Here is an 8,600-nt window from a genome sequence, read left to right as displayed (position 1 = left end):
ACTGTTATTATTTGAATATGAAATGGTCCCCAGCTTCACATATTGGAACATGTGATCTAAAGATAGCCATGAAATTTGGAGAACTTGTGGATCAGAAGACATGTTTTTCAGAGGTTGATCACTGGAGGAGGAACATTTCTGGTGTCAGCTTCCTGGACTCCTTCTAATAATATTTTTCTTCCTCCTGTTTCTAAATCAACTACCCAACTGGATACTCAACACAGTGTCTATAAATTATCAGATGAGCATTTCATTTATTTTTATAATAATTTTAACAATAAAAATGTTTTGTGGATAAAAAGGCTTAGTGTTGGTTTGATATTGTCCTAATCTTCTAGAATTTTAGCTTTCTACAGTTGACATGGTGAGATGATGTTGGCTGTGTGTGTGTGTGTGTGTGTATCATAGTTTTGATAATTATCTTGAGTGGTTTTGTTATCCTCAAATTTGTATGATATGCAACAAAGGCATGTAACCACAAATTAGGTAATATTTAATACTTAAGTATTAGTAAAGTGAGTATTCAAAAAATAGTATATGTTTTATATGGCAATTTGAAGAGGAACACTACATATTGTACTATATTAACTTTATTTCAGCTCTAAAAACTGTGAGAGGGTTAAAAAGGTTTACAGTGTCCCACAGCATTAGGGTGACAGAAGAAAATGAAAATGAATGGTATATTAGGGAAATGGAACCAACAGAAGCAACAACAACAACAATAATACTGAAAGATTTAAAACATTTTATATCACCTATTAGCCCCAGTAGTAATGTAAAAATAGTATAAAGAAATAGTGAAGAAATTTGAAGTAGATTCCTTCTTCCATAGCTCTATTTTGTAACTCCCTCAAGCATGAATCTTTGATTCTCTCAATCAGCTATAGAAAAAAATCAGGTTTAGAAGCTTGATGGTGAAGAAAATATAAGGGCACATATTGACAGGTATCTCGAAGTGTACACTGAAGAAGCATAAGTATCATAGAAAAGCTTTCAAAATAATTTTTCTAAACTAGATCTGACCTTTTCACTTCCAACTCATTTTTCCATTCAGGAAAGTACTCTCATCAATAGTATATGTGAATAAGTTATGAATGTATTCGTCTTGAAAAGACAGAAAATAAAATCTAATTGTTGCAATCATTTATCTTGTATCTTGAGAGGTTCATTATATTAACTAGCATCTCTTTATTTAAGTCTTTGTAAATTTCCATGGACTATAATCAGATTAATTGGCTTTCCTGGCTAAGATTTGGCCATCAAAAGTTTTTTATAGCTCTTCAGACTTCATTGAGCTTACAAGTAGGAGTGTAAAGAGTCCTGAGCAAAACTCTGCTCTTAAGGCAAAGATGACAATTTGATCGGCTTGGTTAACAGGAATAAAAACTGCCATGTTGATGCAACACTATTCAAAAACTATTTGACTTTAATTCATGTTTAAAGTAAAAGATAAAGGCTCTACACATGAGAAGTTCTTAATTTAATAAAACATAAACCCAGTCTTGGAAAAGAAATTGGAGAGGACATAAATGGACAAAGTAGAAACACTTTAATGTGTAAATAACATTTATTGGCTATTTCTTTACCTTCTATCCTAAAGAGCAGTCTGTAGTCTGGTGATGTATGACAGAAGAAAATGCAAAGCCTCATGGAAAAATACTTTAATACTTTTATTTTTATATTTCTTTTAATATTTTATTACCTTAGCTTTTCTTTCCATTAAATTTACTAATTAAAAATAGCAGAGCTATATGAACATTATTAGTTATATTCCTTGTGCTAAATTAAAATAGATAAGTCAAATAGGCCACTTAGTAAGAATGTGAGTGAAGCATCATTAAAAACCCTAAAATGAACAGAGAGATTTCAGTTGAAAATTAAATCTACAAAATAATTATTGTTTTTAATATTGGTGTCATCTTTTTGAGTAGCTGCTATCATATATTCTCTATTAGAAAGACTGTCACTATCAGGAGTCTTCTCAACAGTTAATGCTAAAAGATTTGCTTTGAAATTATTTTACATCATGAGGTTTTTTCTTTTCTTTTGGATAGGTGAAGGAAGGAAGGAAGAGAAAGAGGGGGGAGGGATAGAATGAGAAAATGAGAGGTAGACAAAGAAAAAGAAAAAGAAAGAGAGCTACTTATTGTGACTTATTTGAAAATTCCAGAGGAAATTAAAGTATTAATTGACATCTAAGCACATTTTACAGATGAAGTCTCTCTCTTAAAAGAAACTGTATTATTTATTTAATGTGCATTTTTAACTACTACGGAATTGCTTCTATGAAATATATAATATTTCCATGATCATGCTATTTACTGTTCTGGGAAAAAGACATTTTTATTGGCAAGTCTACATTCAGTTCAATATATTGAAGGATAGTTTTTTTTTTTAAGTGTGTTTCAAAGTTTCAATTCAAGATTACTTATTGTGTACAATTGATTTTTTTCATTAAATTAAAAGAGCTTATTTACTTTATTCAGCAAAGGTTAGGTAAAGGCAGGCTTTATCAATTAGTCTTCTAGGACAGAAAATTAAATATGTACGGAAAGGTGGCATAGGTAATGAGCTTCAGGCAAAAGGGGAAATTACAAGGAGGTGTTAATATGCCTTTTAAACTGAGTTCTTTTCTATTCCTTTGGACACTTGATAAGTTCTAGCACAATGAACTGGCAGAGAGCAAAACAAATAAACAAAGCACTTAAAATTTAATCAACACAAGTAGTAGATGCATCATTACAGCAGTTTTTGTTTCTCAAGAAATAGAGTGGCAGTGTTTTCTGAAGACTGATATTAGCATGTTTGAAGCTTTGCCAATGACAAGCAATAATATTCTCATCTCAGACTTTAATCAATCTCAATTCCCAACATTAGCCAGCATTATAGAAGCATCACTAGACACCAGTGGTAGAAAAGCTCTTTTTTGCAGGTATGAGAAACAACAGTAACTTCTAGGGTTATTGACAAACTCCTTTCTGCCTCATAACATCAATACAAACAGGAACCTACACTAGGCAAATGGTGCATAATAGTGAGAGTGATCACTGCTGCCACCTTTTGGTCAAAAAGGCACATGAATATTTCTGGAATTTTGAAAGAGTTAACAGTTATAGATGTTTTTGCAATTGCATGGTGGTACAGGCTGATAGCACTGATTTACACCTGCTATTTTGATCACATTTTCTCTTCAGGGATATGGAATTTCAAAAGTGCAGATTATATATGGTTTTAAATAAATGAAGTCCATGGATTCTTAATTTCCTAAAGGATATAGAAATGTTATTTGTCAAATATGCTAATTTATTTATTTTTCAAATTGTAATGTGTCATGCATTATTATATTTTCTAGGAATGTATTCAATTGCAATAAACCAAAAATACATTATTAATCTCTTTCTTAATTCATTCATTAGACAACTTTATAAAAACTGTTTCATTGCATATACTATTTCAGGCACATGTCACATCTGCCAATAACATGATAATCTTTAGCCATTAATATTATAAACAATCTTATAGAGAAATTTTAAGCACGTTTTCTGATATATGAAAGAGTAGGTTTATTGGTAGTCTGATAGGTAAATATCCACAAAATTTGTATTCTAGTGTCACATAATTTATATGGAGTAATAACCTTCTTGAAAGTATTGTACATAAAAAATCACTATTAAGCAGATACTAGCTAATGTTCAGGTGTCATTCAAATAACAGTAGCCTCGGTGGCACTTATAACCAAAGGATCAATTTCCGCATTCAAATACTGTGCTAACTTCTGTGAACTTACAGCTTTTTACTCTAAAATATCTCCTCAATTCTTCCCTTCCACGATATTGATAATTTTTAAGATTATGAGCTGACTACCTTCCAGAATTTTCCTTAGCTTGTGTTTCTTTACATTTAATTCAAGTTTGAAAGCAGTTCTCTGGAATCCTCAAAGCTTCTTAAGAAACACACCATTTTTTCCAAATTGCTATTGAAAATGCTAACTTTGTTAGCTTGAGTAAAATGGCATGTTCTCAGAACTAGAAAGCTGTCTTTTCCCTTTTGTGATGGGGTTACAAACACATTTGGAAGCTATTATTTTGTTCAGTATCAAACTTTAAAATTTGTTAATTTATGTGAATATATGAATTTGCATTCCAAGTTTTATTAATCTACGAATTCTTATTGTTACTTTGTTTAGTGTGTGGACATGCAAATGCAATGATATGCATGTGTAAGTCACAAGACAACAGCTTAGAGACAGTGTTCTCCTTCCACCTTGTAAGTTCTAAAGATTAAACTCAAGTCATCATGCTTACTGACAAGTGTCTTTACCCACTGAGCCATCTCACTTTCCCTAATCTACTCTTCACATTAGGGATCTTAATCACAGATTTGGCATACTTAAATCTCATTACCTTGTATAGTTTCAAAATAAGCCCATGACTTTTGATGGTTTTGTGTCTGGACATGAAAGTATATTAGAAGTCTGTCTTCTCTTTTCTATGACATAGATGTTGAATTATGCATTTTTCAAAGTTCTTGATTTAATTCAGTATATAGCATTATGTTAAAGCAGAGGAGAAGATGCCAATAATTTGACACAAATGCATTGACTGTTGTTTCTCTTTTGTTGCGATTGGATTCTAATACAAAACTAAAAACTATTCATTAATAAATTTATTATGTATTCCTATACATTTACTCTCACTTTTAGACACTCATCAATAATATTCTACATTATATATTATATGTAAGTCAACATTTTCTCCATGGAGTCCTCTCCCATCTTATTCATGCTCGCCCACCGATGACACTCACACATGGTTATATGAGGATTACTTACTTTTCCTCTCTAAGTTCTAAAACCCATACTGTATATACCATAACAAGCAGCTTCTTTACACCATGTGGACTAATAACAAATAATAAAAATAGGATCAACTCACAAAGAGATAGTTTTGCTAGTGTTGTGATGTACACCTTTAACTCCAGCACTCTGGAGGCAAAGGGAAAGCAATTTCTGTCAATTTGAGGCCAGACTATCCTACAAGGTAAGTAGTAGGCCATCTGTGGGTATGTAGTAAGATCCTATCTCAAAATAAACAAACAAAAGCAAAACTCATTCTGTAATATCATGTTTTCAGAAGTTTTAGTCCATGATAGGGTTGATTGACCTCATTACTTTTGGGCCTTTTGTAAGTCAGTGCATCAGTGGTGACTGTATGATAAAACAAAACCTCATGGACACAAAATGAAAGAGATAAAATAGAATGGCATTCAGAGTTCTGCAGTCTACTATATGGACATATCATCAGGGACCCAAAGACTTGTTATTATATCCCACCTCTTAAAGGTTCTGTGACCTTCCAGTAGGACCAAGTTGGAGATGCATCTTTTAGCACATGGATTTTTTTGGCTGACATCTCAAATCTAAATTCTGGCATCCCATGTAAGTCTTGACATGACACAATGGGATACCTTTACTTACATGGAAGTACTTCTTGACATAGGCTCTATCTGATACCCCACTTTAGACTGCTCATATGCCAAGATACCATTTTAAATCTTCCCAGAATATATTCTTTATTTTGCTTTCTCACTTTTGTGAAATAGATCAAACTTCTTGGGTTCTAGCTCTAGTAAAACCCTCTTCACTAATTTAGTTTTATGAAAAGTTACACAATAGTTTTCTTTCCTGAACTGATAAAGAAGAAAAGATAAAGTGAAAGAAGACATGTGATATCTGCTAAATAGAAAAGCCTCTAATTATTTTCATTATTTATTTATATTTGTGAGCCCATATCAAATATTTGATTGAAGTATGAGCTCTAAAGCTAAAAATAAAAGTTTCCTGCAATCAAGAAACCATAGATATTACAAATGATGTTGATTATTTCTGATCCTTGTTAACTACTGTTTGATCCTAATTTAAAAATAAGACAATTCTCATTAATTAATGATATGCACTCTCAGTTTTGTCTTTTTTTATGAACATATATTACATTTTGTAAAAGACATTTTATTTAACATCTTATTAACTTGAAAACATTTCACGGAATCTGAAAACAAAAGTGAGAGGGAAAGAGAAGAAAGTTAAACTTAAAATCAGTTGTAATTGTATGACTGTACTATTCATCATCGCAAAGTTGCCCTTTGCAGGGAATAGGATCTGAGACTGTGGTATACCAATGTTCTCAAAAGGGGATGAACCGTCCCAGTGTGACTTGTGATGCTGCATCCATAATTTGGTTCTTAATATTTCTACTACTCCAACAAATTACATTTAAAATAAAATGAAACTCAAAATATACATACATTGCTGCAATAAAAGAGAACTAATACATGACTGATTTACAGCTTTTCAAAATATCTCAGATCTACGAACCATCAGAGAGTGACTATAAATTAGCTGTATAATAAATGTTTAAAAATAATCAACATGGGAGCCTTGATCAGAACTTTGTCTTGACTTCATTCTTCTCTCCTCCCTGTCCTTTAATTCCCAGATTCCCATTCAAGGTTTCCAAGGAGAAATCCAGGAACAATAGAAGTTACCCTACATGGATTCCAGAAATTCCTTCTCACAGTCTTTTGCCCATGTGACTCTTACATCACAAGGAAATTCCATCAGGCGTTTGGTCAACACACATGAATCTTCCCCAAAGTTGGACTTGAGTCATGTGCTGCTGTGCATTTCTGTAGCATCTCTGATTTAGAGCTGCATCTGGGAAAACTTCCCCATGTCCCTGTCCAAAGGTTCAGGTGCTTGCAGATGCTTCTTTAACAATTACCAGGAAGAAAAACACTTCCTCCACTGTCCCTCACATGGAAAATGCTTTCCATCTGGTATGTGACCATTGATTTCTCTCCAGAAGGGTGGGAGTGCCTGAAGCCTGCTCAGTTGGATCTGTACAGGGATGTGATGTTGGAGAATTACAGCAACTTTTTGTTCCTGGGTCTTGCTGTCTCTAAGCCATAGCTGGTGACATTTCTGAAGCAAAGATGAGGGTCTACTGGTTTGAAGAGACAAGCAGTAAAAACAGTGTTCCCAGGAATAACATTTAATAATCCTATTATAGCAAGGCCACTAATTGTAAATCACTCCTTGGTCAATGCCTAAGAATTAATACAGGGGAGAAACCTTACAAGTGTGAAAAATGTGGTAAGCCCCTAAGTTCTTGCTATATACTTTCTCTATACCACAAACTTCATACTGGAGACAAACCCTACAAGTGTGAAGAATGTCATAAGGCCTTTAGTACTAGCTCATCACTTTTTATAAACCAGGAAAAAAAAGTATTGATCAAAAAAAGCTTCAAGTGTTAAAAATGTGTCAGATCATTTTGCCATGCTTCAATGCTGAAGCAACATCAAGGAATTCATTCTGGAGAGAAATTCTATAAGTGTGAAGACTGTGGAAACGCTTTTTATGATCCTTCGTTCTCTTAGCACTATCAAAGAATTCATTGTGGAAAGAAACACTGTAAGTGTGAAGAATGTCACAAAGCCTTTCATTATCACTCAGCCCTTAGAACACACAAAATAGTTCATACTGGAGAGAAAATTTACAAATGTAAGAAGTGTGGCAAATGTTTTTCTGATTTGCATCCCTTAGTCAACATAAGAAAGTCCATTCTGAAGACAACTCCTACAAGTGTGAAAAATGTGACAAAAGTTTTGCCCATTCTGCAAATCTTAGGAAATATCAAAGGGTTCATACTGGCAAGAGACCATACAAGTGTTAAAAATGCCACCAAGCCTTTAAATATCATTCATCCCTTTTGAGACAGAAGAGCATTCATACAAGAGAGAAATCCTACCAGTGTGAAGATATGGTATGATGTTTTATATATGCTTGAACCAGGGAGTGGCACTACTAGGTGGTGTGGCCTTGTTGGAATAGGTGTGTTAATATAGGCATGGGCTTTAATAACCTTGTCCTAGATGCCTGCAAACCAGTCTTCTAGTAGCCTTCAGATGAAGATGTAGAACATTCAGCTCTTCCTGCACCATTCCTGCTTGGATGCTGCCATACTCCTGTCTTGTCGATAATGTACTAAATCTTTTAATCTGTAAGCAAGCCCCCCATAAAATGTCCTTCTAAGAAAAAAATGAGCAGGCAAAAGGAAACTGTCAGTATTAGTCAAATCCTTTAAAATTAGCAGCAAATCTCCTGTTGTAAACTTAAAAGTCATTAAATTATTTCTCAAGAGTACTCAAGATAACTCAGTACACATATCAGAGAAATGGAATAAACTTTTCCTTAAGGAAAATGTACTACTAGATATATGAGCAGTTTCACCAACTCTTAGTTACTTGTATATACAATTTATATACAACTTTGGGTACATTGTCCAGAAGATTATCATGATTGTTCTGGAGGTTAGTATTCATTCAAATCATAGCTGGCTGTGAGTTCAACTTCTCTCTTTGAGGTAGAGAAATGCTATGATCCATATCTTAGAAGGATCTTTTTATTTTTGAAGTACATTCTCACCAATATTGAAAACACACTTGTCATGAAGCCTTAAATGATAAACCCTTTCTGGCATTGTCTCTAATGATCTGATGAGATGAAAGTTAGCTCCATTTACAAAACAGCACCACACACC

General features: G+C 33.4%; 1 pseudogene; it reads left to right on the top strand.

Annotated features, from left to right (window-relative positions):
* The first annotated feature begins 6,820 nt into the window (after positions 1-6,820).
* Positions 6,821-7,829, top strand: LOC110286280 (zinc finger protein 724-like; annotated as a pseudogene).
* Positions 7,830-8,600: the final 771 nt, after the last annotated feature.

The sequence above is a fragment of the Mus caroli genome, unplaced genomic scaffold, assembly GCF_978045245.1.
Source record: "Mus caroli unplaced genomic scaffold, Mus_caroli_1 scaffold_5, whole genome shotgun sequence".
NCBI classification, from domain to species: Eukaryota; Metazoa; Chordata; class Mammalia; order Rodentia; family Muridae; genus Mus; species Mus caroli.
Note: the sequence above shows the minus strand (reverse complement) of the source record. Positions and strands in the feature narration are given on the sequence as shown.